Consider the following 15,130-nt stretch of genomic DNA (forward strand, 5'->3'; position numbering starts at 1 on the left):
TCAAATCAAACAATAAAAATCTCCATCTCTTCTCTCTTTTCTCTAGCTCAATTTTTTCGATAGGCAAGATGAAATTATAACCACTTGTAGTTGAGCATTATTGGTTCCGTTAAATGGCCTCTCTCTCTCTCTCTCTCTCTCCCTCCTCTCTCTCTCTCTTCTTGTCGGTGACTTTGACATTTAACGGAACAAGGCTCTTGATTGGTTCCGTTTCTCGCCTCTCTCTCTCTCTCAATGTAAGTTCAAAGTATAACGAAGACGGTGAATGGGATTATCGGATTACTTAGCTCCTCAAAATCACAAATTATCTCCACTTCTCTTTCTCTCTCTCATATTTTTCGATATGCAAGATTCAAATTATAAAAACATTTTAGTTGGCATTAATGTCCCCCGTTAAATGGCTCTCTCACTCTCTCTCTCCTCTCTCTCTCCTCTCTCATGTTGGTGACTTTCATTTAACGGAACAGGGATCTTGATTGGTTCGTTTCTTTGTCAATTACTTTGCATGGTGATACGAATAATAAGGTATCTTTCTTTTCATTATGTTACTGCAAAGACGCAACTTGTATGTCAGTGCGTTATGGCTACTGATAAATGCTCTTATGATCCTGTGTCTTCCAAAAAAGAGTAGAAAGTAAGAACTTGTCAGTTTCCTTTTTATTATGTCCATTGGCAGGATCAAAATTCCGAAGCAACATTACCGGGCAGTACTTCTTCAACGTTATTTTGTGCACTGGCAGTCCCCGAGGATGTTTAAGTTATTCAAAAAATCTTGCAGATACTGATGATAATTTTCATCTTCTTAATTGTGTCTGAGCTGAAATATTCACAACTTTCTCCGGGGAAGTTGTACAGAAATTATGTATGAAAAATCGTAAAGTAACTAAGTCTACGGGAATAACCAGCCTCGTTTCACGGCCAGAAACAGCTCCATTTCAGGGAATCCCTTCTCACCCCCACCCCATACAAAGGAGTGGGGTAGGTTGGATGAAACATTCACAAACCATCTTAGGGTCCCCACCATATCCCTGCCAAGTTTCATGACCCAATCTGACCAGCCGTTTGGCGTGATTGCAATGACCAGACAGACAGACATTAACGCCCATTATAGTATGCTTTTATTATTATTATATTATATTTATATTATTAATTAATCTCTTCCCTTCCTCTCACGTTCGTATACGTTTACTAGAGTTCACTCAGTACGTTCACTGATATTCGCCGACGTTCCGTAAAGTCCGCTTACGTTCGCCGACATTTGCATATAATATTTATTGAATAAATATGACGTTTTTCAATTATTTATTTAGATAACAAAATCCAACTTTTTCTGAGGAGAATGAAAACTGGCAAGCAGCAACCGTAGGCTTCTTCCTCATCTGTCGCTCTAAAGCACACATCATGTATCAGAGAAAATATATATAGTACAGTTACTTCAAATCTAGAGTTTATATATTTCAATTAAGTTCAGGATTTTAAAAATAACTCTCCCTCTCTCTCTCTCTCTCTCTCTCTCTCTCTCTCTCTCTCTCTCTCACACACACACACACACACGCACAGCTAGGAATAGAACATACAAGATAATCAAAAGCACTTATAGTTTTTATATATAGTTTATTTTTTTTAAAAAATGTATGCATGTGTATATTGTCACATTAAAATCAAATGTACATAAACATCCAGTTATGTTTTATCAACCATTGATTAATGTATAGTACATTCTTTTAATAAAGACTAATAGCTTGTAAAACTGAACATGTAGGCCTATACTACAACCTTTGCTTGTCATGGGAACAAACCAGTGCTTGGCAATACCACGCAATTGCTTTAGATTTGATTTAAAATATGGTATACATTTAATTCTAGGTAACGACAACTCTATATGACTAGAAAAAAACTGTTCATTTGTTTAAGGAGAGGTCACACAGTACTAGGCCTAGTCATAAACCAGGGTGATGGGACGCGTTTTAAAAATGAAATTATAGTGAAATAGGGATCAGAGATTATATATAGCTTAGGATGAGAGCCACTCTGTAACTAACTGGAAATAAAACACACACAAACACACACTCAAACTGTTAAAAACTCTAGTGAAACGATCACACAGTGTAAACACTATTATAATTAACACAACACTGCAGTTGGCTTTAGACAAACTCACACACACACACACAAAAACTCAAACACACTATTGTAGTTGCAGTAAAAAAAAAATGTAGCCCTGAATTCAATCATGAACTGAAACAAACAGTATTAAGTTAAGTCGTGGGACAACACACTCAATTCTGAATTAAAACAACACTATTAAGTCGACACTTATTGAGCAAGACAATGAGACAGATGGTTTCCGGTAGAAATCAGCATCACAGCTGGGTTCTAGGTTAATAGCAGCATCACAGTTGGGTTCTAGGTTAATAGCAGCACCACAGTTGGGTTCTGGGTAATAGCAGAGGGGTCTAGGTTGTTACAGCATCACAGTTGGGTTCTAGGTTAATAGCAGCATGGGTCTAGGTTGTGACAGCATCACACAGGTGGTTCTAGAGGGGGAGAAAGAGAGAGAGAAAGGTGACACTGTGTTAAAAATAACAATGCAATACGTCTATCTGAAAAAAAAGCACTAAGACTAGCACTAGATTAGAACACAATTTCTGGCATTTTGCATATTGAAATTTATTAAAATCTGTCAAAGTTTTCGCCTCTGAATGCCTCTACATCGTCTGTTATCCCTTTTGCTATTAAATAATTAAAAATTTTACCCAAAGCCCTTTTCAACTTCTTTTTCTTTTTGTTTCCAGAAACAGTTTGAGTTACAGAAATCTTTATCAATTTCCTTCAGGGATGAAGTTAAAGCAGAGAATTGGTTGTTTGAAAACAAAAGCTAGAGGTGTGGAAGCAGCCCCCAGATTTCATGACCTAACCTGACATAATGTAACCTTTGGCCTTACCAGGTTAGAGCTTATAATAAAGATTTCTTCCTGTTTCCCTTCCCTCCCTCGTGCATCTCAGGAAATGGTGGTATAAAAACCAGTCACAATCCCTTCTTGAGGTATAGATCATAGCACCTCTGACTGTGGGCATCAGACAAGGTCCACATCCTCCCCTGTTTCAGCCTATGCGGAGTAAATCACAAAATATAGCTGCGCGCTTGAGGTTTAAGGGAAGTTTTCTGTACTCTTCCAGTTCTCAGTATGGGATGCTTGGCTGGAAAGGGCACAGAACTTGCTAGCCAGCTGTCTAAGTCTCAGAGATACAACCCACAGCGAGGTGGATGCTCTTCTGAACAAGTGCCTGAAAGCAGAGCTGTAAGTATAGCAGATCTGCTATACAGCTCTGCTTTCAGGCACTTGTTCAGAGCAGATCAGCTTCCTTGAGAGTTAGAGGAACAGAGGAAAGTGCTATACGCCTTGAGACTTTGGCTGCTGTGACCAAACTCCTCTGTGGTGAGGCATCGTTCGATAACCTCCTGAGGCTTGAAGTTAAGAAGGCTCAGGTTCTGGTGGCACCGACAAAATCTCTGGTGGCACCGACAAAATCTGGGCTGCTAAAGAGCGGTATCATCCCAGCACGGAGAAGAGAGAGAGAGAGAGAGAGAGAGAGAGAGAGACTTACCTTCGGACTAATAGAAGTTTCTTTCACACACAAAGCACAGGGCATTGTTACAGATGTGGTCCTCAACAATCCAGGATGCACCTTTATACAATGAATAACAGTTTTCACTCCCACTCCCAGTTATGGTGCCTGAGGTCACTGACTTGTTTCCTGTGAGGGGGGAAGGAAAAAGATGGAAACAGTCTGAGTTTCAGTCCAAAAATTTGCGTATTGATATTAGCATCACCGGAGTTTGAAAAGAGTAACGCAGGTTGGTTATGTGGTATGTGCTCAGAGCTGCGAACCATGTTCCAATGTTGTTTCGTGCTGTAGTTTTTTCCTACGTACTGTACGCACAAAAGCGAACTAGTTAATGTTCCAGTTTTGTTTGATATCTTAAAGTAATTGTACCTACCATTGACATTCATCCACACTGGATTTGCTGCAGAGTCCTCTCGGTAGAGTCCGATCCAGTATCTCGATCCACCTGTCCGAAAGAAATGTTTTGTGAGCTTTGATTTACACGAAAAACGAGTGTAGTTTGAAGGACAGGTTGTATTTATACTTCTGGGAATTTTGCATCATCAAATTATGGTTAATGGACGTTCGGATAAGCAATGCTGAAGACTGCGTTCCCTCCAGAAATAGCTGAGGCCTATATTGGTTAACCCCCTATTATGGCAGACTACAAAGACAGTTCAGGAAAAATGTAACAGTATGGCGTTCAAATGAGTCTAAAAAGCAATAAACTGTGCTCCATAGTCTAACAGCCATGCCAGAAGAGCCAAGAGTTGCCAGAAACAGTCACCTCTTCTGCAAGCACTCTGAGATTGGCTTATTTCCGCAGTGTAAGCATGGAAAGAGGTGGCCTAGCGCAGGTGTTACAGAAATGCCTCAGGCAGGGACTTACCACCCTGATAGAGGACAGCCGTCACGTCGTTATGCTTTGGGGTGGTTTCCAGAGTAGCCAGCTGCCCTCCTTCAGCCTTGCAGGTGTTCAGAGCTGCAGAGAAGTTCCTATGCCCCGGGCAATACACCTTGTAGAATCCGTATTGGCCCTGTGTGAAATCAGACTCAAAGAAGGGAACCCCCGCAGCTAAGAAAAGAGAGTGGGCCCCCGTGACAGACACATTATTGCTACATCACGAGGCATTTAGGTTTAAGGAAGGAGTAAAAAAATCTGGTGGTTATCCTCAACCGTGGGCCGACAATTCCGTGCAGGACAATTCAGCGCTGACAATTCCGTGCCGACAATTCCGTGCCGACAATTCAGCTTGTGACAATTCAGCTTAGAGACAATTCAGCGCATAACGATTCAGCACAAGGACCATTCAGTGCAGACAAAATTTGGTGAAATAAAGCTAAAGCATGGAAAATTAAGAAAACAATTATTGAATTAGCTTTTATTTGTAAATTATTTTTGAAATTCAAAAAATGAAATATGATATTTATTGAAATAAGATATTGAAAATTATACTAATTTATTTCTGATTTGGCGACAGAAAACAAAACTAACTACTTGCAGTTAGTTAAAAATATTGGTAAGAATCTAAGAGTGTTTACACTTTCAACCATCGAACAATTGACGGTTGTTATTTATGCTATAACAACGAGTGAATAATAGTTACTGGTATTCTTCTAAACTCGGACTGGATGCATTTCCTTTTCTGGAGCTTAGTTTTTTACAAACATTCGCTGAGCTAAAAAAAAAAAAAAAAAAAAAAAAAAAACTATCAGAGAACAGCTACGGCAATAAAAACGCCAGTTAGTAAATATGGGAATCGAGCAAACAAATTGAAATACTTACAAAATATAAGCTACCTCATGAATTGCAGAAATAAGTTAGTATGAATATTTTTGTCCAAGAATATTTTATAGTATGTCATTTCAATAAATAGTTTTGTTTACTTTTTAAATTCAATATATTACAAATAAAATATTAATTTGATGACTGTTTTCTTCGTTTCCATATTAATTTTTTATTTCGCAAAATGTCTTTGTGCTGAATAGTCCTTGCCCTGAATCGTCATGCGCAGAATTGTCTCTAAGTTGAATCGTCATGCGCAGAATTGTCTCTAAGCTGAATTGTCTCTTAGCTGAATTGTCCTGCGCGGAAATGTCGGCGCTCCATCCTCAACTTACTGAACCAGTAGAAAGTCATGGCAGAGGAGATCCCTTGGCCTGGTTCTTGCAGCTCCAAATGGCCAAAGTAGGTCACAGAGATGAGGCATCGCGATGTGTTGCTTTCTGCCATCCTGAGCCAAGTGGTGCTCGTGCAGTTAATGACCACGTGGCAGAGGTTTCTACACTGACCTGAAAAGCAGGCGTTTTAAATCGCAGAGGTTATAGGTCTACAGGAACATTTTGCTCAAAGTTATTTCAGCTGGAAGTGAGAGCAGTCTTACTACTTTTCTCAGCCACAAGTACTCTGGAATATTGGAATGTAAACTTCACTAAGTCTAGATTAAGTAAAAATTCTCACCAAGTCTAGATTAAGCTTAAAAATCTCAGTCTACATTAAGTTTAAAACTCTCGCCAAGTCTAAATTCAAGTTAAAGCAACAGAAAAATCAGTGAAACACTGAATATAAAAGAAAGCAAGTTGATATCATCATAAACTTTTCCAGATTCTATAACCAAAACCTCTTATTTCTAACAGAGAAACAGATTAGTTTATATGTAAGTGATTACATAATAAAGATATGGAATGTTATTCCATATATATAAAAATCTAAAACTATTAGATCAACCAAATTGCTTGCAGGAATGTGATCAGACCAGAGACGATAAAGTATGCTAAGATGACGTATACAATATAGTAGGCTAAGATGACGTGCCGTCACCTGTGGTCCTTCATTTGTTTTGAAAACATTAGTCCAAGCTTCCTGCTTGAGCACACTACGCGACCTATAATTCAAACGGCCTACGTGATTTGTAATATGTGTCATCTGTATGTATGTTCATATGTTCGATCTACTGTCTGCTTCTTTTATGATTTGTAACCGAAATGGTAGTCAGAGTGAATTAGCCATCATCATTGGCAGAAGCGATCAAGCCATCGTCATAGAAGACCTGTACATCCTATCTGATATTCATCATGTTAATCTAATCAGAGAATATAGTATTTTTTATACTTCGTGTTTTCTACTAGAAAACCTCATATCAGAAAGAAGATATTCATCATGAGTTTAACAAACATCGTCGTCATAACGAAAGAAGATACTTACTTCATAAGTTATCATCAAACCCCAAGACACTCCAATGAGTTATGGAAGGTTGGCATAACCAACTGACTTAGCGTAAGATTATCGCAAGTCTAACATTACCTCATAGGCACCTTATTATACAAGGCAACAGCCCTTTCATTGGTGGCAGCGTCTAAGAAGAACTCTTCAACGTCTTCCGAAGAATAACGAATAATGTATCATATCAGAAGTCAACGACGACGAAAGCAACAGATTCTTCAAGCAACTTAGTATCATTGTTTAGTGAGCAACTTCAGAAAACAACAAGAACTCTTCCCACAAAATCAAGCTAAGTACAATATTTTTATTCATTTGGAGTAACTATGAGTGTTTCTTCTTGCAGGTCGAATTTCGTTATTCCTGAGGCTGAAGTGTTCACGAGACATTCTTAATCTTACTTTTTTAACAAGACAAATTATTCTACATCATTTGGGATTTTGCATACTGCGAGTTTTTATCTTTGAGTTTCTGTTTCCAGAAGTTCTACTGAAATATCCATAATCATATACTGTGTTAATTTTATAATTTTGGGTGTGATTTATTAATTCTTTACGTAACAAATCTATTAACAGTGAATATGCTTTTATGCAGTGGACGTCCTTTATTTTATACAGATGCATGGATAGGGTAGTTAGGCACCTTAGTGATAAGGAAAAAACACACAAAACAAGTGGAACACCCGCACAAATCTGGATAAATTAGAGGTAACACTATTTCGGGTCATGGACAATAATAAATGCTCCTTTGCAAGGTCCCGATCGCAGTTTCAGCCTTGGTTATGCGTAAAAAATTGAATCTCAATGACTCAACTTAAAAAATACGGCTGGATTGCAAGGAATAACATGTCTATAAACACTTTCATTAGGTTAACATACTTGACATTCATATAAACAAATCAACAAAATGTCTAAATGCGCTGACCTGGATCCCTCACTATTTCAAATTTTAGCAAAGAATGAAGTAAACCACAGCAAGTACACGATAATGCAGTAGAGATAACTTGTTTTAATAGTAATCACTCAATTCTGTATAGTTCAAGTCATTCATACGTTCGTTGCTTTATACGTAACCAACAACAGAACGCTAAAAAACACACAATACGTTGCCGATGGTAATAAGAGAAGAATCCTAATTATTATAAAAAAGAAATAAGTAAACAGTAGCCCTAAAGATCAGAAAACAAACAAATCGTGCTTAAGCAAACTTGGTTACTGTGTTCATCTAGTCAATGGTCAGGGCCAGTCAAATCTGCCGAAGTGTTCAAAGCATAGCACATTCCACACAATAAGCGACTCTAGCAGAGCGGGGAAAAGCGATGTTGGATCATTCATGCCAATACCTTTTTGAATTAAAAAGGAATTTTCCTATGATTCACATGACCGTATCAAGTAATCAGAGCAGGTTCTCGTAATTTTAATACGAAAAGTTATTATAAGTAGTGGTGATTAAGCCCGACTGTATGTGCCGTAAAAATTAGAATATCTTGTTTTTATCCCTTTAGTCCACGTAATATCCTGATTTACGGACTCACTGTCTGTTGTTCGAACTTCCCTATTGAGAAGTCCGGATAAGCGAGCGCTTACAGATACCTCTATAGTTATAAAAAAAAAAAAAAATTGATCTGTATCAAGTGTAATTGTAAGATATCCATTTATGGGTATACAAAACATTATCTTACTTCCTGCCAAATAAGGCATGTTTTTAAAAAGGAAACTTCTATAAAACCTCCTAACATATTAAAAATTTCATTTTGAACAAAAAGAGACAGTTAATCAAAATAATAACTTATATAGAGGAACCAATCATTTGTCTCATAAATCGTGATATTGATCAAACCAACAGAATTCTCCCACAACCGCAGTCGCAGTTTGCACGCAAAATCTCGAGACGCATGCACCCTCGAATGTCTTAGAGCGTGTAAAAAGACTTTGCTGGGATCTGAAATTTTAATCCTTCCCGACACTCTGAAATATAGCGATTTCTGCGTACAAAGCCCTATACACGGTTGACTCACAGCAACAAGTCAATCTAGTAATCCACAAAACCTATACATATAAATATCGCATTTTTTATTGTTGCTAATTTTTAATCACGCCCAACCAGTCGTAGATGAATCTCTCTTATACTCTATCTAAAGTAATATCCGTGAAGTCATTCAAGCAGAGGTGATTCAGCAGAAATTTTTTTTTATCTTTTATCTGAGTACCAGGATGTTTCTCCACTAGCGAGTGATCTCTGGGGGAATCGGATGTCATCGAACACTAAATACGGTCTAAGGACAAACATAAAGCTATATACGTACCTTCGTATAAACTCCCAATGAAATTTCAAAATAGAAATAAATGACGAAGTTGAAAAAATGTTAGTAATAGGAGTCATTAGGAAATCAAATAGCCCATATAATTTTTCCCTTAAACGTCATGCCAAAAAAAGATCGGACTTGGCGTATCGGCGTAGATTTCTGTCGCTTAAACAAGGAAACGATTCCCGATCGTTTCCAGTGCCATATACCAACGATATCTTATCTTTGTTAGGTCAGAATAATTTTTTTTTTTCACCAACTTGGACTTACTTAAAGGCTTTCACCAGATACCATTACCTAAGTGATTGTACCTCATACACCGCCTTCAGCACACTCAGGGGACATTATCAATTTTTACGTATGCCTCCGGCTTATGTTGCACCCCAATTACAATATAGTGTTTTGAGACTTCTAGGGGATACCCTACATGCCTATATGGTTGGTCTTGTAATCTTTTTCTATAATACCTTAGAAGTACATTCACATAAAACTAGAGCTAGTGCTATAGAGACTAAGACAAATAATCTCAGAGTAAAATATCTAAATGTGAGATTTAAAAACCGAACATGTTTATTTAGGTTTTATGTGTCTAGTCAAGGTCTTGAAGTAGTCCATGGTAAGGTGTCGGCAATATTCAACTTTAACTGCGGTACCTATTAACGTAAGGGGGATACAGCACTTTTGCGTACGTAGTGGGTATACAATCGTATGTAAATATGTAACTCTTCAATCATGACAGCTCCTTTAACAGAACTTACGAAGAAGGGCATAGATTTATTATGGTCTGAAAAGCATCAATAGTCGTTCGATATCTTAAAAGTGGAATAATGCAGCTCACCTAACTTAAAAAATCCCTGCCCTGACTTTATATATGGATTTTTTATTGTTCAACAGACGCCTCAGGACCAAGGGGTGAAGAGGGGTACTACTTCAGCAATATGATAAACAGTTCTTTCCTATAGCTTTTTATTCACGTAAACTAAAGCCCTCTGAAAGTAAATATGCAGCAATAGGCAAGGAAGGGCTAGGTATCGTTAACTCACTAGTACATTTTAAGTTCATAATCTACGGCTATCGTGTTAAAGTCCTTACCGACCATAAGTCACTTACCGAGTTTTTCAAAGGCTTTAATCACAGTCCCAAAAGAACTCGGCGGCATATGATCATTCAGGTCTTTGGAGCCAAGATACGATATCTACCTGGGAAAGCAAATATCATAGCTGACGCATTATCCCGCACCTTACTGCAAAGAAACATTAATTGGACTAAAAGATATAGAAACATCCGTGCCTATTGTTAAAACCGTATCTGAACAAGAAAATTCATTACCTCAAGAGATCGCGAGCATTGAATATCTGGGTTGGAGCGCCGAACTGTTACAAACTGAACAAAACAAGGGTCAACAGCAATACAATAAGCAAAACAATAAACACTTCGAACGGAAACAAGGTCAGCAGCTAAGCAAAACAATAAACACTTCGAACGGAAACAGGGTCAGCAGCTAAGCAAAACACAATAAACACTTCGAACGGAAAAAACCCTAAAGCAAAAGTATATTTTAAAGTATGTGTATCAGAATTATATAATCAAATGTAATATTATATGTAGGTCCGTGACGAGGAAAACCCGAAGAACACAGCAGGTGACTAACGACCAGCTAAGCAAAACAATAAACACTTCGAACGGAAACCCTAAAGCAAAAGTATATTTAAAGTATGTGTATCAGAATTATGTAATCAAATGTAATATTATATGTAGGTCCGTGACGAGGAAAACCCGAAGAACACAGCAGGTGACTAATGACCAGGTAGTAGTAATAATCTCTTTCATACCAATCATCCTAAACTGGTTGCATTCCGTCATCCAGGGTTCTTTATTATGTCATAGAAAGCCAAATCACTGTTTTACTGGCCTACAATGCTTACAGTTATAAAAAGCACATCAACTAATTGTAACACGTGTCATGAAAACAAGGGACACACTAAGACACCTGTCAGTTTAAGGGCCTATCCCGTGTCAAATCAATCAATGAAAGAATACACGTAGAATCACTAACAGAGTTACGAGTCTGACAGAGGAAATAAACACTTCTTAAGCCGGTAATAGTTCCCTTGACACGTTATATAGAATTAATAGCACTAAAAAACAAACACCGCAATTGAGCGCGCTAGGAATATTTATGAGTGCTAAATCAGTAAACATGGAATTCAACACATGATAATCTCTGACTCGGGTGGTGTAAATCAATAATAATTTCCTTAACTCGTTGTGTGAATTCCTTTCCATTAAGAAAACCAATACCATATTTTATCACCCAGAGTCAACGGGTTTGGTAGAACGGATAAATAAGAAAGTGTCAATGTCTTACGAGTTACATTTGTGATATTGGATCCGAACTGGATTATAGCGGTTCTCGCGGTTTTAAATACCTTTATCATTCATATCTTGTATCTATAGAAATGATACCGCAAGTAGCCTTATACAGTACGCCGCTAGAACACTTTTCCACATATTCAAGCCAACCATTAATTTATCAAATATATATAAAAAGAATATATATAAATAAATAAATAAAATAAATAAAAAATATGGATACAAGTGGAGTCGATATAATATACTCTGTAAGAAGTTGGAAGGGTTACAAAACAAATATAATAAAAAAAGGAATCACGATAAAATCAATAAGCAAAAACGTAAACCATAGGTTAATAAAATATCCAAATATATATGCGTAAAGATTTGAGCACTTTAGTTTAGTAGCCCATTCAGTATTCTAGGGATAATAATGACAAATAAGCTAAAAGTTCAAACACATATCAAAACCTACTGACATATTGTCTGTCCCGGTGATTTATATTCGTAGTCTATGAAAAAATAAATAAATAAATAAATGAATAAAAGAGATTTTAAAGTCAGGAAGTCTAGAAGTGAAAATGTATATCTATGGAATAATCCTATATGGATCTTACAGGGCAAATAGTATATATAAAATTTGTATGGAAACCCTTTTCATTAGTTTGAATAAGGAATATCTAATTTAACATAATTACATTTATTTTACAATCATGCAGATTTCCAACATGAAACTAATATATTGTTCAATTTTGGTACTGTTTTTTTTTCTTTTTTTTTCAGCCATTTCATTCTCATGTGGGTGTAGTAAAACAAAAAACATCATTAGAAAGTACTAAAGTCGTATTTATTACAGCAAGTAACGTAACTCATAAGCTGGCTGAGAGCAATCTCCTGCCAGGTGACGACGTCATCAGTCTAGAAGGTGCCTGGCGGCGTTGCCGACTCATCATTGTTCTTTTTAACCTCAATAAACCGCTTGCAAAGCAGGTTGGCTGGAGAGAGGAATGCTTAGCACGAACTTCTCATGGGCAAGGTAAGACTTTAGGTACAAGTGTCTATCCGTGTGTGCAATGCAACTTTAGTTAAGGAATTGCAATCGTTTTAAAATTAATGAACAAAATAATCAAATAGAATTTCTATAACATCAAAATGAATTAATTTTTTTCTGAACCTCATAGACAATTAGAGTCAGTAAATCAGCATATGACATTGGTAAACAGACACTTAGAAGTATCTAGTCATGGATATGAAAAATTTACTTGCAACATTAGCCTATTACAATTCAAGTAAATCCCATTCATGGGAAAATGTCACATTTTCTTGAAAAACCCAAAGTTATATAAAAATTATTTACATAGTGGGTTCTTTCGTTGCATCTCCTGCATATTAAAGTTTTAAAAATTAACCTCAGAGGATGCGCGCGAGAAAATTGAATATGAACCTATTGTTAGGGGCACATAGGATCGGATTTTATCACAGTTTAATTCAGTAAGTACAGAGAAATACAGAATCATGATTAATATTCTCTTTGACTCTTATGTTGCCTGGCAGTCTTACAAATAGCTCCGTTTTCTACTTCTTTGTCTAGTAACTTACTACCAGTAATATCGAATTTTCTTTGGGATTCGTATTGATATCTGTTTATTTTTTATAATTATGGATATTTTTACAGTCATCATAGACCTGGATAGGTTCACTCATTGTTATAATGCCATGGATAAAAAAGTTTGTACAGCTGACTTTTTTTAATTCCATATATCAGCGAATTCATGTGGGTTAAGTCTGGTTCTTAATGGTTTTCTCCCTCCCGTATTTGATGTTGTCTGAATTTCCTTTGCCTTGTGACAAGTATAATTTCACTTACAGGCTGATTAACAGAACCTGGTTACAAGTACCCTGCAGTACGAGTTTCACATCGCATGCCCGAACAGATCGTCTACAACTTCAAAAAATTGTTCGTCGCTGCGGACGACTGCAGTGAGGTAACAACCACCTACAATGTGAAGGGAATAAGCACCATCATAAGTGAACAAGCTTATTTCGTGGACTTCTTGGACCGACACTCGTATCCTGTCGTTAATCTCGTTTCTAATGCGGAATGCTTCGGCAGCTGTCGGAAATCGACTACAAAAGGGACATACTTCCGACAATTACGACCAAGAGGATATTCAACTCTACGTTGCTGGCGCAGGACTCGTGCTGGGGATGATTTTATTCATCGCGAATGTATTCGTATGGGATAGGATGCAGAGGACAAGTATGAGCGCAAAATAGAACGTTGGACCCTACCCAGGCAATTTCCCCCTTTTTTTTAACCATTTGGAATTGGCCATTTCTTTGGCTATAGGTGGTTGTCTGGAACTGTGTAATGGACGAAAAGTTGTTCGAAACGCTAGAATGTGCAGTGGGTATTACCTCGGTCATGTATCCTATATATAAAGTATCATGTATCCTATATATAAATTACCATAAATAACAGAATCGAAATATATCTTTGCGTATACGCACTAGGAATCTATTTAAAGTGCACCTAGATTAATCACTTAGATTAGTCGTTTATGTGAATCAGTTGTATTACGTGCACATATATTGATCATAATTATATGAATCCATATACATATGTATAAATAAATCAGGTAGCCTATAATCAATCTGTTACCTTTTATCTTACCAATAACTGCAGTTATATATGAGTTAATATATGGATTAATGAACCAGTTATATAAAAGTTAGCATAAAAATCAATGAATCAGCATAAAAAATTAATCATTTTTATCACTTCATATATGAATTTTTATCAGTTAAAATATGATTTTTATCATGTTAATCTTTATTCTATGCAATTATCAGACTACATTAGTATTTTCTGTAGCATATGTATCTTAATGAGATGAAGTGAAAACCTGTATCAGTATATATCACGTGATCACTATTATTTACGAATATCATCATATGCATATTATGTCTTATATCTTATTACTTGAATCTGTATTTGTGTACACCATGAATTTTTTTTACTGATAAGTATCTTCTATATATCTATATATATTCACATAGTGTCTGTATCACACTCCTATAAGTCAAATGCAAGTCAAGCTTGAGTAATATTCAGTGGTTAGTTTTGTAGCTGACCGAGATTTATGTAAGTGATTACATAATAAAAATATGGAATGTTATTCCATATATATAAAAATCTAAAACTATTAGATCAACCAGATTGCTTGCAGGAATGTGATCAGACCAGAGACGATAAAGTATGCTAAGATGACATATACAATATAGTAGGCTAAGATGACGTGCCGTCACCTGTGGTCCTTCATTTGTTTTGAAAACATTAGTCCAAGCTTCCTGCTTGAGACAACTACCGCGACCTATAATTCAAACGGCCTACGTGATTTGTAATGTGTCATCTGTATGTATGTTCATATGTTCGAGCTACTGTCTGCTTCTTTTATGATTTGTAACCGAAATGGTAGTCAGAGTTGAATTAGCCATCATCATTGGCAGAAGCGATCAAGCCATCGTCATTAGAAGACCTGTACAATCCTATCTGATATTCATCATGTAATCTCAGAAGAATATATGTATTTTTTATACTTCGTGTTTTCTACTAGAAACCTCACATCAGAAAGAAGATATCA

The 15,130-nt window shown here is 36.7% G+C and overlaps 1 long non-coding RNA gene across 1 annotated transcript; it reads right to left on the bottom strand.

The window, feature by feature from the left end:
* Positions 1-1,736: 1,736 nt before the first annotated feature.
* Positions 1,737-4,076, bottom strand: LOC135204433 (uncharacterized). The gene is made up of 3 exons (XR_010312211.1): positions 4,004-4,076; positions 3,610-3,759; positions 1,737-2,537 (listed from the first exon to the last, which is right to left on the bottom strand). It is a non-coding gene; the product is annotated as an uncharacterized LOC135204433 (long non-coding RNA).
* Positions 4,077-15,130: the final 11,054 nt, after the last annotated feature.

Source organism: Macrobrachium nipponense, chromosome 47 (assembly GCF_015104395.2).
Source record: "Macrobrachium nipponense isolate FS-2020 chromosome 47, ASM1510439v2, whole genome shotgun sequence".
Lineage (NCBI taxonomy): Eukaryota > Metazoa > Arthropoda > Malacostraca > Decapoda > Palaemonidae > Macrobrachium > Macrobrachium nipponense.